The following is a 15,898-nucleotide window of genomic DNA, read 5'->3' on the forward strand; positions in this document are numbered from 1 at the left end:
GTTTCAGATCCCAGAAATAACTTTCCAAATATATGAAATTTAAAGATTTTATAAATATATTTGATTCTTTCTGTAGATTTTACAAACAAGTTTTTTCACACAAGCTTGTTATAACCTACAACAAAATGACCTTAGAGTTGATAAAACCTTGTTGGAAGGTTTTCTGGAAGAGAGAGGGAAAGGGGAACAGCTATCCTTACTACAGTAGTAAGCCACACATGTCTGGCTGAGTGTTACCTGTTCCTCCATGCACAGCATACTGCTACCACACACACAGTTTGTAAACGTACATCCCTGGGAGCATAGTTCCTGAGAGCAATGCCAGTTTTTGGTCCACTCCCACTCAATCACTTTTTTTCCCAGAATGTCACCGAAGGCTTTTTTTTTTTTTTTTTTTACTTCAAGCCTTTGGGAGGCACAGACTTCTCCTGACCAGGTAAAGCACAGGAGTTTACAGAACGTGAGGAAAAAGTACAACTTTCCTAAATGACAGTTCCATAATACAGATCAATAAATCTCATTCTTTGCATGGAAGGCCATCATGCTCTATCAGTGATACAGCTGGCAGGCTGTTTCTTTGCCTTTTCTAACTTTGAACAGATCTTCCTATTCCAAAAAGCAACTCAATCATTTCTCTCCTGCCTACAGCCCCCTAGGTACCTCAGTATTCTTTTATTAGGAAGACTTGTTAAATCTACATCTTTGTCTTGCTTCTAATAACATCCCACTGCCTCAAACCTCTATGTCTTGTGATCAGCCTGATTAAAATGCTCTTTCCCAGTTAAAACCCTTTGACCTTAAAAATCCCACATTCAGATTTAACAGTTGACACTGAGCCCTAACATAGGGTTGGAGATACTGATAGATGCCTTCACGATATGGAAATTTTTATAAATACCTTCATAATATCACCTAGAACATTTAAGCCGCACAAACATTGCACAAACCATAGGCTAAATGCAAACAACCTAAAGATCACATTAGATCTATCATACCTATAAAACATACAAACAGCGCAGTGAAATGAAGTTGACATGTAGCCAAAGTGACAGAAGCAGCTGTTTCTGCTGTCATTTAATATTAACTGAATGCTCAATAGCAATGGGCAGAAGGCTATCAAGCCCTCAAGGGACAAAAGGTGTGATCCTGCCAGGCATTTCAAACTCCTTTTTATATGAAATGCCTGTGTGTGTGCGCCTTTATATGAAATGTATCTGTGAAAACAAAAGGAAACCTGCCAGCGTCATGCTTTTTTTTTTTTTTTTAAACCCTATGTCAGTCATCTAATTTTAAGAGCTCAGAATAATATTATGCTCTCTAAATTGTAAATCAACCAACAAAACGTCAAATCATAGCACAACACACACCCTGTTAAGCTTTATGTTACATTTTCACTCCATATAATCAATATAATTACCAAAATTTTCTGATGTCTCTACATTGCAACATACCAGGAAGCTGAGTCAGTGTCATGATGTTAATTAGCTCATTCCTCGGGAGAAACCCTAAAATACCACTCCTTCCTGGGTGCCATGCATAGACAGCAGTCCTAATTGCTAATGAACTAATGTTAACTAAAAGCAAGCAGGTTCATCCTAGATTCCCCCAAGTTATTGCCAATTACTGGCTTTACGCAGACTGTACATCTTCACTAAAATGATCAAAAGTGAAAATCCCATTTAAGTAGCATTAAACTACATTTTGCACTCAGAAGCATGAAAGCCACTCACATTTCACTTAAATTCTACCTGTAACATCCTAGTGCTGCTTTCTGGTTTCTTATGGCTCTTCTATGTACTACTTCAATACAAATCTCAAATCCTCAAGTTTATGTGAGGAAACTTACACAATATGTTTATCGCTAAGAACCCAGTATACATTCTTTTGCATTCAGGTTTTTCTTCAACAAGCTGAGTACTTGCTTTTTTCCTCAAACTATAAGTAAGTGCTTCAAATTGTACAGAGATTAACATATACCAGATATAAACACAGAAATAACCTTTGAACAATGTAAATATTATCATGTAACTATATCCTATTTGTTCTCAAGCTTTATTATATCAAAAATCATCTTCAAAAAACTTCCAGCATTTTATATCCCTTTTGTGCTTTTTTCTTCACATTTACTGCTTCAAGCACTCTGCAGTGTTACAAAATGCAGATCTTGAAAAACTTTTGGTCTTTATGGTTCCTCATTCAAGCCATATCACACTTACTTCAATGCTTTCATTCATTTGAAAAATCGCTAAACTCCAGAAAAAAGCAAATCAGAGCTGCAAAAGATGCAACAGCTGGTATAAACTCAAGGCACTAAAGGCACCCCATCACACCCTAAATATAGAAGCACTTGAATATAATTACTGCACATGTTCTCTAGGGGAAATACAGTTAACGTGCCATTAGTTACAAGCCACTGATTCAGCCTGAAAATTCTGAACGCTAGCATAGACCTGTCTCTGTCAGTGAAGCTAACCTATCTCAATTTTATAATGTAAGTGATCTTTAAGCAAGGAAAGAAGCAAGGAAGGGAAATTTCTAATGACTTAGCACGTAAGAATCTTCATAACTGTCACTCCTGTCACTGAAAAGACTATCTTTGCCATTTTTAAAAATACTATCATATCTACTCTGAATATATAGTCTGGATGGCAATGGAATAATAAAGCAACTAATAAATAAAACAATCAATTAGACCATACTAGTCTTTATAGTTTAAGTAAAGCTATTTTTAAAATTCAGGTTGTAAATCATATTTTTAACTGCATAAATACAGTGGTATGCTAGATTGTAAATGGAAATTAACACAGAAGGCAGCCAGGTCAGATTCTTCCTTGTTTCTTAATACGACTTCTAGTCTTAAAATAAGGAAATGTATATTAGGTAGATGTAGTGCATACACACATATTTGTGTAAGTGGGAAGAAGAGAAAGGAAAAGATGGAGATGCAATAAAAAAAAAAGATACAAACAGAAGTCATCACCAAAAAGATTATTTTAAAGGGTGGATACTGATGCAAAAGAGTGCAAAAACTTACTAGTTAGCTAAGAAGACAACTACAAAGTTGCAAATGCTTCCTCCTCCTCTCTCTGAAACCAGAGCAAAACGTTTGCACTCTGGACCCTTCTCATTCCTGCTATTTAAAGACACAATACTATGAAAGTACATGCCTAGTACTGTAATATTTCTAACACTAACTTTAACAACCCTGTTGACGTTTTCTGTGTCTTTGTATTTGATCTGGTGTGCAAACACACTCACTGAGCTATATTTCGATAAATGTACCAATGCTATATTGCTTTCTAGTCAGACATACTTCGAAACAAAACAACCCTTCCTAATGACCATAGGGATTACACTGCAAAATGATGGAGATCTGTCCCGCCATAGAATCACGTGTAAAGAAGAACCTGCACCACTCATCTCCTCTCAGCCCTAAGAACTACTTCACAACAGATCTGGATTTAACCCAAGGCAGAATTGGTTGAAATTTTCCCTCCTTTTCTAAATAAATATTTTTTTTTTCCAAATTAGTATTTGCCAGCAGTATTAATAATCAAAGAGAAAATTTTCAAGCGAGATCAGCTCGAGTAATCTTCTTTGCTAGCATTGTTTTTTATTTCCTGAATGTTTAAGAAAGGAGAACCTCCTGAATTTCTTGCATCTTTGACGGTCTTTTATGACAGTGACAGCTCAAAGGAATGTGGAACAAGACAAGGTAGCATAACTTACTTCCTCTCAGGACAAGAGTTTCAGTAGAGCAATTTTTCAGCTATACTCTCTCATATGTCATCTCCTGTGTTGTTTCGTCATATATGGGATATACAGACTAATTAAAAAAAAAAAATCTTTTTTTGCTAGAGTTTCTGCAAAAAAGGCTTCATATTAGTTAATCATTTTTCATATAGGTAATTGATACTTACCATAACATAAATTTTAAAATATAAACACAACAACTCTGATATATAAAACAAGTAACACGGCATTTGATACGGAAGAGACTATCTCATCTTCTAAAACGGGGATATCTCATCTCCATATTCTGCTACTGACTTGAACCACATGGACCAATATCCTATTCAAAAAGGCCAAGATCTCAATGAACTACAGTTAGACTGAATCTCTGAAGATCTGAAGAAGCTTAGAATTTACCATTTCAGTTTTTAGAAATACAGTTCCCTGGATCAGCTCCCTGTTTCCTCAAACACTAAACCCATCTTTACAAGCAGATTATATCTAATGTTTTATAGAATCAAAAAAACCTCTAGCATACTGTACAAGTTCCAAAACAAACAGTGAGACAGATGTTGAAAGTCGATGAGTAAACTCTTGATCTAGGAGGACTAAGTCTATGATGATCAAGTTTCCATTTTGGACAAAACTGATACAAAGTACTTGGTATGAAAACAATCTACGGGAAGTCAATGAAGGCGGCCTCGCAATGCAGCATTGTATACTCAAGATCTTTAGAACAGTACTCTCATATCCCTGTTACTCCAAAGAAATCTCTGATTATTATATTTATTGTGCAGTAGCATCCAGAGGTCTTACACTGCTAGACACCATATGTCTGCACAAGGAAAAAAAAAAAAAAAAGATAGCTCCTACCCCAAAATAAATAGGATTTTGAAGGCTACCAAAATAACCATTCTGCTGAATCTTCAAGGATTCGAAACCTACAGAGATGTGACAGCACACCCTGTGCAACATTATGCAAGAGCTGGGGGTGGTTATGCAAGAAGCCTCACAGGGAGGCAATAACAAAGAGAACATAAGAACATTTACCCCAGCTGTAACAATGCAGATGAGATAAGGCTGAACTGAGACAGCAAGATACTAACTTCTGCTAAATGCATTTGATTGCTTTTCAATTATTCTAAAGATTGGCTAGTACAACACAGAAACCAGATACACTCACTCCTTTCAGAGGAAACTATAATATGTTCAAGATATAAAAAAAAAAAAAAAAAAAAAAAGCTCTTTAGGACAGATGGAATACAGTCAAAATAAAAATAAACCTATTAATCACAGCGGGTGCTTTCTTCAAACAGATTATATATAACAAGAAATGCTTTTCACTATGTGAATTGTTTGCAAGATCGATCTGAAGAAAAAGGGAGGTTTTTTTTAAATAGAAAAAATAAATTATTGCACTTACATTTCACCTGTTGACTGACTTGCAAAAAGAAGTACTACATGAGTGTTATGCATACATACATCTGGAATTTTTTGATTTTAAAACTGAAACTTCAAAAATGCTAAAAAATCTGAAAGATTGTGTGTTTAATGACTTCTTTGAAACTGAGCGGCTGCTTTTCATGAATTGTTAAGTTCCTTGCATTATTTAGAATACCTTTATTTAGAATATCTCCATATATTAGAAAGCAGTGCTAGATGTGCAATAAGTTTAGGTTGATTACAAAATATCTACTCTACCATACACATTTTTATAATTTATTTAACAAAATATAATCTAATTAACCTAGCTCCTATAGAGAATCTTCAAACATTCTACACACACATTTTCTTTCACAGTTTCAGCTTCACCTGGTAGATAACGCAGTACTCAGAACTAAATTGACAAAATCAGCATCCTGCTGTCAGAGCAGCAAGTTGCCTTTTGAAGCCCAGACCAAGGAGGCAGCCGCTACGGGAGTCCAGCTAGGCAAATTACCTCATCTGTCCATCTGCTTCTGCAATGGCCCAGACGGGAAAGGCCTGCACGATTTCTGTTGCACTCCCATCCCCTGCACCTCCATCTAATGCTTTGCATTTCTACAGACTAGAATTTCAGAAAAGCAACAGTGTTAAAGCCAGAGTTGAGTCTACTTTCATCTTCAGTTCTGACTAGAGCTCCCAATCAGTGCCAAGAAAAAATAGGAGCCCATCCCTCCTGTTCAAAAATGTATTTAAGGAAGCAAAGATACAGTTTTCAAAACTATATTTAATTTAACTTGTTAAGTAAAGCCGTACAGTGATCACTAGTATCCTGCTATTGAGGCTTTCAATCCAAACTCATCCACCATGCCTTAGACTTTTTGGATAGGCTTAAGGAACAGGCAGGCTTCACAACATAGCCTAAATATCAACATATTTGACCGAAGCAGCAGAAGTGGAAAGGCATTCATTAATTGCCTAAGACTGAGCATTCAGGTCTGAATTCTGTACTGATCTTGTTTTTAGCCAGCTATTCTGATCATTTTTACTTGCTCATGGACAATTAAGTAGGTAAGACCAAAAACTTAAGTTTTATAGACTAAAAAAATCTGACGCCTCTGCAGATGGCAATGACAGCTTTTAGACAAGAGGGCCATCACTGCTCTCAGAAGCCACAATAAAAGGAGCGCAGAATGACATGCTTAAACAAAGCCTGACTCTTACTGCTGCACACCTCTAAAAGGTAATACTAATAATAAAAACAAGCTCCTTTACATGTTTTGGGTTGGAAACGTAAAGTCTAAGATCCCAAACCTATAGCTCACTTTTTAAACCTTGGCCATCACTTATTCTCACGCACTGTCCTAGCTAACAATCTAGCAGTAAAAACATCTACTGGAACATGAAAGATGGTCATGAAACAGCTCTAACTCAACATGACATTTCAAAATATAAGCTGACATCTTTGGGAGTTCCACTTGTATTTTTGGCTCAATTATAGTTTAACGAGCAAATAAATGTTCTCTTTTGGTAGCTTTTGCAGTCAGTTGCTCTCTTCACACCTTTTCTTCTCCAAACACATTAACTGTGAGTCACAAAGCTAAATGTGTGAAAAAGGAAAAGAACAAGTGTACGTTGAAACAGATCGCATGAATAATTCAGTCTCTGCTTTCACTTTTCTTACTGCCAATATTAATAGTAAATCACTGTTCCTCTCCCTTGATTATTACCATTTATCCCATCCCTCAGAAAGTTTTCCCTCAGCCTGCAGAACATTAGCTTGCTACCTTTATACTTTGGCAGACAATCACAAAATGTTGCCACGAGTGAGATGCTATTACTGAGCAAAATGAATTACTCAATAGTCAATAAAAAATAAATATAACCTGAAAATATTCATTTCTTCCACAGTTTCCTCAGTAATCTTCCTATAAAGTAGATTAAAAACAGCAAATTTTTTAAATCAATTCGAATAAACACAGACCCCAAATGAGGTCAGAGGTCTTTATACAAATGATCTTCATACAAAGTACATAATGAAATAACTGGTACTAAGTAAATACGGACCAAAAAAAGAGAAAGAAGTAAGTCTAGAAGCTCAGAACAGCAAAGGACCTACTACAAGAGCACACAGCAGGTGTCTTACATCTTTGAGACACAAATCCAGATCTCTACTAGCTGGGTAACCACAGCTGACTGCACTGACGGAAATTTCCTCATCAACATCAGAAGACAGCTTCTTGAGCACAATTCATAACTACTCGTTTCACAGATGCCAGCATCTCCTCATCGTCATAAACACGAGAGGCCCCCCTCAAACAAATCGATAATAGCAGCTTGATTTTGACGATCAAGATCAAACTCCAAATTTAATTCTTTAGATTAAATTTATACATACGCAGAAGAGATGTAAATGTTGAATCTCAGGTACACTGATTAAGAAACAAAAGATTAGTTCCTCCTGTAAGGAAAAGTAGAACTACACTTGCGAGGCATATAGGAAAAATTCCATTGCCAGAAAGCAGATAAGCTGGCCAGAAAGCAAAGTGAATAGTTTAACAAGAACTTTCAAGCAAATAAACCAGCAGTGCCTGAGGTTCAGCAAGTCTCACTGACTGCCTCAAATCAATTCATCCTGATGAAGGAATCACCTGGATAAACAAGAAACAAAATATTAACTGGAAATGAACTCCTCTTTCTTTGCACTGGGGCAGAGTGATTGACTTCTCCCAAAGATGCGAAGGAGAGGTTAGGTAAGGAACAAAAAGACCCACGTTCGAGGATCAACACCTCATAAATAAGTTATCAGCGATGAGTACACTTCAGGGAAAACCTTTGCCTCCCCCTATGGCTTTCAGTGTTTGTTTCAGCTCACCTACTTTCCATGTGCATAACAGATTACAACACAAGGCATTTTTTAATAAAAATAATATATTGAGAAATAATATCTATGCTCACTGTATTCTAGAGCTCACAAATTGCAATAGAACTATTCTGCACTGAATTAATCCACTAAAAAACCTCAAAATACATGCTTTCAATATTATTTGAGATTACATTTAAAAACGTTCAAGTCTTCAGTCTTATAAGGTCATACATAGCTATTAAATCTTTCCTCCACTTGCATGAAAAGGCACTAGAACATCTTGTCAGATGAACCTCCATTATAACCCTTCAATTCCATATGTGAAGAAGTCCGGTTCACAGAAACCAACAATATGTGCATATATGCATTAATAAATGTATATTTAGGATTCTTCCCCCCACCTTTAGATTTCCTGGCCTTTCACTGTTTTTTGTCTGGGCCCATACACACAAGAAAAGAACGAAATAAACAAACAGACTGTAGCCTTAATTTCATGAAGAGAAGTATTGGAGAGCGGGTCACTCTAATGGGACCAAACATCATCATTGTAATTAAATCAAAGTACTCATGTAATTTTCACTGTCAACATAGGTAAGAAATTTCATCAACTCGCATCAGTTAAGATTTCACCTTTGACTTAAATTTCCTTCTAACCCTGGTATCATTACCTTGCGTTTTGTTCTACAGGGGTTCTAAACCATTCATGCAGATTTAATTTATGTCAATTTAGACTGTGTCAGAAAGTTAATAACTTTGGAATAATGTAGGTGTCTCCTACTGAGTTTAATCAGTGCCCATTAACGTCCATGTTATTTTTATTTTTTCATTATTTATGAATTCTAATGCAAAATTATGTTTACATTAAGTAGAAATAGGCTTACCTAACTCATCAGGCCTCCAAATAGATACCTCACTTCTCCAAACACTTTCTTCGCTTTTAGAAATTTCCTTTGGACTAGCTACAAGAAAATACTTCCACATAAATAGGGAAAAAGGAAAAAAAGTCTAGATTCTTTCATACATATTGATGGCGTTTTAGAAGCTCATTGTCCTCTTCTACCACTTCGAATCTAGAGCAAATCCAATGGAAGAGTTTTACCTCACCAAAAAATTGTGTTATTATGCTGTGAAACTGAAGCAAGTGAAAGAAGGCTCAGGCAAGCGTTATACATACTTGCTAATTCTTCTGTTTTAACAGTAAATACACTAATAATAGTTTTGACTACTTAGTTGTAAAATGAAATCATATAAACAGTTAAACATGGAACCTTCAGCACCAGCAGATGAAATGCTCATTTCTAGTATACAAACAATTAAGAGGAAAATTCTATCTTCCAGAAGACATGAAGGATTAGCAAAAAAAAATTACAAGTGGGAAAAAAAAAAAAGCAGAGTTGAAATTATATGAAGTAATGATGATACTTTATTTTAAAAATTCAAGCCCCAATAGAGTAGAATAACCTTCTGCTGACCTCTCTGACATTCTCACATTGTAGCCTTTACAGCTTTTGCACCTAAATATACAAATCATAAATGTTTCATGTACTGCATTTGATGTGGACTTTCCCCAATTTCAATTTATAAATCTCTACTACATCTGCTAAGCACATCTCATCTGAAATTACAGCCATCTCCCATTCATGACTGGACAACATGTGAAAGGAGCCCAACCATTATGTCAGCATCTACATTATAGCCTGTGGTATACCTTTTTAAATGCCATCAGCTTACCACTTCATAACAAAAGCCATGATTAAAAGACTGTTCTGTTTCAATTCAGCTGCATATTTGTTTGTAGCCTACATCAACAAAATACTAAAACATCTGTGCTTATAAGTCTAGATTGCCCAGTAAGTAATTGTGCTAGCCACTTAATAATGTTATAAAGGAAAGGAAATAACTCAAAATAAAACAATAATAAAAAGCTGGTTTTATTGAAGTGGTTACATTTTATTTTTCTTAACAAAAATAAAAGTTAAACCTAATGAGTAGAAATATGTGCAAATATACATTGACTCAATTTGCACCCCCCCCCAAAAAAAAAAAAAAGAGAGAGAGAAAGACAGAGAGAGAGAAAAGGAAATACTTATTCAAAGAAAATTATTTATTTCAACAAACTCTGGTTTTGAAGTGAACAGCACTGCAAAAATATATAAAGGTAAGTGTTAGCATTAATAAGTAAGAAAGGAAAAGAAAGCCTCAGTGCATGTATTTTAGTACTGGGGAAGTGAGACAGAAAATTTCAGTGCGCAGTTATATTCTCATAGAGTTTCTTACAGCCCATGATGCCAGAAGCAGTGGATTAACCTAGTTTCTGTGGGCACAAGACTACAGTCTATTGCTGAGCGCAGCTGTCAGAGCCACCTGCATATCTTTGGCTCAATCCAAGTCTCAGAAGTAAGCCAAAGGGTGATTTTAGGATGCTGCACTGTCCATTTCAATTTGCGTCTGTCAAAAAAAAAAAAAAAAAAAGATTGGCAGCTGCTAACAACATCTGCCTAGGAGCTTTAAGTAGAATTGATAAAATTTCTGCTGGTCATAGTCTTCCAGTCTATACAATAATGTTAATTTGACCTTTGTTTTTCACTTGTATGCCTAAAATGGCCTTTGCCATCTTGTTTAGAGCATGTTTGGAGTAGTCAGTAAGCAGTCGGCTAACATCAAGATTAAATGGCAAGCAAAGCCTATTGCCTGAAAAAAAAATGGGCCTCACACAGATAAAGGAGCAAATAAGATAGGGACTTCCATCTACTGACAATCTAACTTCAAATAGTTCAAATCAGCTGTGGAAAGTGACTCTTCCAGATATCCTCAGTCTTAAATCCGGACCAGAAACGAAGCTGACTTCTTCGAAGTTACACCAGCTCACTGTTCTTTACTTCCCTATTCACTAATTCAGAGAGGAACCTACTGCTTCATCCCTAGTCAACGCAGACACTACCCATACAATCCTCTTCTTCATAGTACTGTTGCATTCAGAGATATATTAATTTGCTAGTCTACAAGGAACTCCTTGTAAGATAAAAGGCAGAAACTTAAAAATTTCAAATATGCATGATGACAGAGATTATGAGAATTAAGTCTTCGCTCAGCTCAGCTTAATTGAGTCTGAGGTACCTGTGGCTACTTTTCCATTTTAATAGTTTGAGCTCTCACTGGAAAGAGAAAAGTCTTTTTCCTGGGACCATCATAGCTTTAACCCTTCAAGGACACAGAAGAAAGCATCCCTGTGATACTACACTGCAGATGTTTAGAGACAGACATGCCTTCACCTTCTACAGATCAATAGAGGATGAGAACTCCTCTTTTAAGTTAATTAGGTTCAAAGATAAATCTCAGATCTGGTCTTGCACTCAGTCTCTCTTCTGCGTATATTCTCTCTTGAAGCATGAAAACAGGTCCAATACAGGAGGACAACATGCATCTGCCTCCAAGTACTTTGCAACTTCTTGGCCAAGCGTGAGTGGAGCTTAGGCCATACCTTTCAAAGGACTACAGTAGCTTACTTCCCTGTCTAGAACAACTGTGAATCAGTCAACATTGAGGTGAAGCTGAGCTTTCAAGAACTCCTGTTGGAGCAGTGCTGTTCCCTTATGCTGAGCAGAGCTGAACGCCCCCGCCAGCCTTTTTATAACTACTACCTTCATTTGGTGGAGCACTAACTACCACCTAGGAGGTTCTGAGAGCTTTCCTTAGAAGACTGATGAAGCTCAAAATATTTGTGAGGTTCGAAGCTATCATCAAGCCTTTCTGTGAACATACTGTGATGGCCAGGTTCTTGTCAAGAGTATTGTTTGCCACGAGTATATTTCATCAGATGCTTTCCAGGTTCACAGAATGAGTCTCTGATGAAAAAAAAAAAAAAAAATGCATGCTCCTCCTAAAGAGCACTTCAATATTTCTATTAGCTTGGGGGCTGCTATCCCAAGATTCTGCTTTATAGTAAGCCACTGAGGCTCTTTTTTGCCAACTGAAAGCACTACTTTCTCTTTCAAAACTGTATCCATTAGTTAAATAAAGCCTATTGCTTTTCCTAACTAACTTCAGGGCCATTTAGAAACATGCTGATAGTAATCCTTATGATAATGAGGACAGAACACACCATAGAATTGAAACATACCCAAAAAAACCCTGTATTTAAGAATAACAGCTCCCAAATTTTATAGTACTTGCACTTAGTTAATACATTAATAGAAACACATTTACCTGCTTCTTTCTTAATCCTCTTATGAGATCATTTGGTGCAAACAGCCTTACCTTCTATAACCAGACAAATAATTCTGAGGTAGATCATATCCAGACCTTTCTACTTTCCTGGCTTTTAGTCAGCCACATACTTAACTAACAGTTTCATTTTAATAACTTCACTTGGTCAAAGAAATTGTGCATTCTGAAAAAGTACAAATATGCATAAATCACTGCAGAACTCAAGAGAAAGAGATATGAAGGAAGGAGTAGGTGGACAAAATTCTTTTGAAAACAAAGCATACTTAAACAACCTACAATCCTGGATCTGAAGCAGAGTGCCAAAACTGCTATAAGATAACATGTAACATTTATTTATGAAGTCCAATATTACCTCAGATTGTTTTCTTTAATGAGTTAGAAGAGAGTTTCAACTTTATTAGAGATTACTTGCATTTATTTTAACTCATCAGCTTTGAAAGCAATCTCTAAAAAGCAGCTTGGCATCTTCTACTTTCAAGAATCAAGGAGCATTCACAGGAAGTAAACATGCAGCATCTCAGACAAACTGAAACTCTCTGCTAGCTTGCCCTGTAAGAAGAGGATGCAACCAGGATGACTTGACCAGTCCCACAAAATCTTCCTAAGAGCTACTCCTGGAAGAGCACCTTGGAGTGTTTCAACCACAGGGTGAAGGGGGAATCATATTCTGAATTAGTAGCTCATAAAGCCTGAGAAAACCTAACTACAGCAGGTTCACAAACACAGGCTGAATGAGAACATAAAATATTCCAAAAAGAACAACTGAAATGCTCAAAGCTAGTGAGATGAACAAATAAGCCATCTTCTAGTCTGAAGCTTCCCAGACAACATGAAAATGCTGGAGTTCAGGGTGGGGGGTGGGGGGGGAAAATCAGAGAAAGAAATAAGCCTACAGTATATATAAATACTACAACAGCTCAGGAAATAACACTGAAAGTATTGTTCCCATTAGTTGTTTAATAAAAGACACTACTGAGGAAGTGAAGGCTGTTTTTGATGGATATACCTGGCCTATTTAAAAAAACATGCTGAACTCTCCTACAATTTCTTCTATTGTGAAGGTATACATGCACAGGGACCCAGTTCAAGATACTTGAACTAGCTCTAAATGATTTTGCTTAGATCCTGTACTAGTTATTACTATACTATGCCAGCACTCCACCTGGACAAGATAAGCTCTGCCAAAAAGTAAGCTTTCTCTCTACACAGCAGCACACTGTGTAATATACACTTGAATACAGACTATGATCAGACTTCCATTGCCAGATAGCCGTGCTAGTTTTAGGTAACAGCTGTGGGAGAGCTATAATACCTAACATGCTTCTGCAGCAGGGTACAAAAGAACGAGCAGAACAGATTACGTGAATCCTCAGCATGTCTCAAAACGAGCTTTTTCTTATCACTAAGATGAAGACTTTTGCTCTGACTAGATGAAGAACATTCACACAATCCATTCTACCAGCTTTGGTTTGTGAGCAAGTTTTCAGCAGACAACAGTATCTGAAACCCACATGCCTGCTTCTGTAGTGACAACCTGACTATCGTTTCAACATCATACGCTCTTATAGCTCTGCAGCCAAGAAAAAGGATCTTCAGCATCTTCATGAAAGTACCACAAAACGAGAAGGAATGCATAGCACAGTAACTGTGCACTAAGACTAGGGACAGCTGACTTCAGATTCGGATCAAGGCACACTGCAAACGCACTCTTGCTGTCCCTCTGCCTCGCTGGGCCGGCAGGACAAGGCGGCGGGCACAGCGCTGCCGTCGCCTGGAGGCCTCCGCTGCAGATCTGCTCTGTGCTACAACCTGCCGTCCCTGGGGCTGCACAGCCCAGGAGTCTTTCTACCTTCTCCCAACAATCCAGCCATTTGAGTACTGAGAGACTTCACAGTTTTGAATTGCAATTATTACCTGTGTTCACATCATCTTTAGGCGGCAATGGAGTCCAAATGCAGATCCAGGAGTAAAGAATCTCCTAACTAGACACAGCTTTGAACCAAAATCCAAAACACAAATAACTTGGCTATGTTTCTACTCAAATTCAGAAGGGAACTGTGTTGCAGTCCTTCACTGTTGTCATGAATAAAGCCCAACATTACAGACTTTAAAGTTAGATCAGAAATAAACTATGCAGCTTTTGCATATTTCTGCGGATGATCTGTAACTTTTCAAAGCAATAGATTTTGGTGTAATAAAGTTTAACATATAGCTTCTACATAGGATTCATATATCCTGTCCAATACGGCAATAAATTCTTATTTTTAAAGTCAATTCAATTTGTCTCCGTTGCATTTGTTTTCATTTACTCTAACTGGATGCCGAAGCTGTTCATTTGATACATCTTATTTTTACAGATATACATTGTATTTAATTACACTTCAAATTTCGTCTGAAACATGCTGGGAAACTTCTTGCGAAAACATGAATGCAAGATGCCAGAGATTTACGTTTGTTTATTAAGCACACCAATAAAATCCTTTTTTTAATTGAAAGAAGTCCCAGTGTTTACAATTAAAAAAAGAATGTTTTGTTTACTTATAAAATGATTGTTAATTTAGGCATAGAAAAATATTGTGTTATTAAAAATATTGAGTGCTGTCTTGGGTGACTAACTCATCTATTAGCCTGGGATCAATGCAAATTAATCCACTCAGCACCACGAAAAAGCTGCTTCTGCTCCTTATGTTGCATCATGATAGGAAAAGGTCTGATAAAGAATGGATGAATAGGCAGAAAAAATAATTTGTCATACAGCTTCCTTTTAGCCACAGAGAGTAATTAATTTAGATAAATTATATCAAGTGTCCTGCATTTTATATGAGAATTTCATTAAAGTAATGACGCTTTGATTAAGTTCCCCTCTAATGCAGATTATCTGCAGCAGAAAATTAGTGCTTTCATTCCTCTTTTCTCTTCAACACCCTCTAACAATTCTTGGCTATCACCAACTCTTAGTCATAGGCCAAAAATCTCTGCTCCAACTTCAAGCCTAGGTTCATTTCTATTTGCATAGTGTATGCAAATAGAAATGGTGGACCCCCACTGACATCTTCCTAAGAATTTCTAAGTTCTTAGGGAGGAATAAGACCTTAATAATGCCAGTCTTATCCATTGCTACACAAGCATCCTACTCATAACAGGCTATTTTGATCTCACAGTCTTCCTATGTTGAATGCTAATATAAGATTAAACCATTGGGAATCTGTATATAACCCATCTAATACACTCCAGAAAGTTTTTAATCATCCCAAACACCATGATGCTGATCAAGAAAAGGGAAAGCTTACATCCAGCAACACAGCTAATCTCCTTTCTAGCAAAAGCAAATGAGGACAAATATACTCAGCAGAAGAAGGAAGCCAGGGTTTTTAGGGAGATTCATAAGGTACCACTAACACATATGCAAAGTTGCAATCTTAAAAGCAAATCACTGCCACAATGCAACAGGTGCCCTTTACACTTATTTCTCTTGCCTCCTAAAAGCCAAATTTATCTCCAGCCTACTATGTCTGAAAACTATTTTCTTCATAACCAGTTCTACTCCTTTGTATCTCTTTACTAGACCCTCTCTAAGCAAGAAAAAGAAGGAAGCTTCTGCAAATCAGTAGGCAGCTAAATTGCCCGTGTGATTTCCATCTAATTGTTAAA

The sequence above is a fragment of the Struthio camelus genome, chromosome 13 (assembly GCF_040807025.1).
Source record: "Struthio camelus isolate bStrCam1 chromosome 13, bStrCam1.hap1, whole genome shotgun sequence".
In the NCBI taxonomy this organism is placed as follows: Eukaryota; Metazoa; Chordata; class Aves; order Struthioniformes; family Struthionidae; genus Struthio; species Struthio camelus.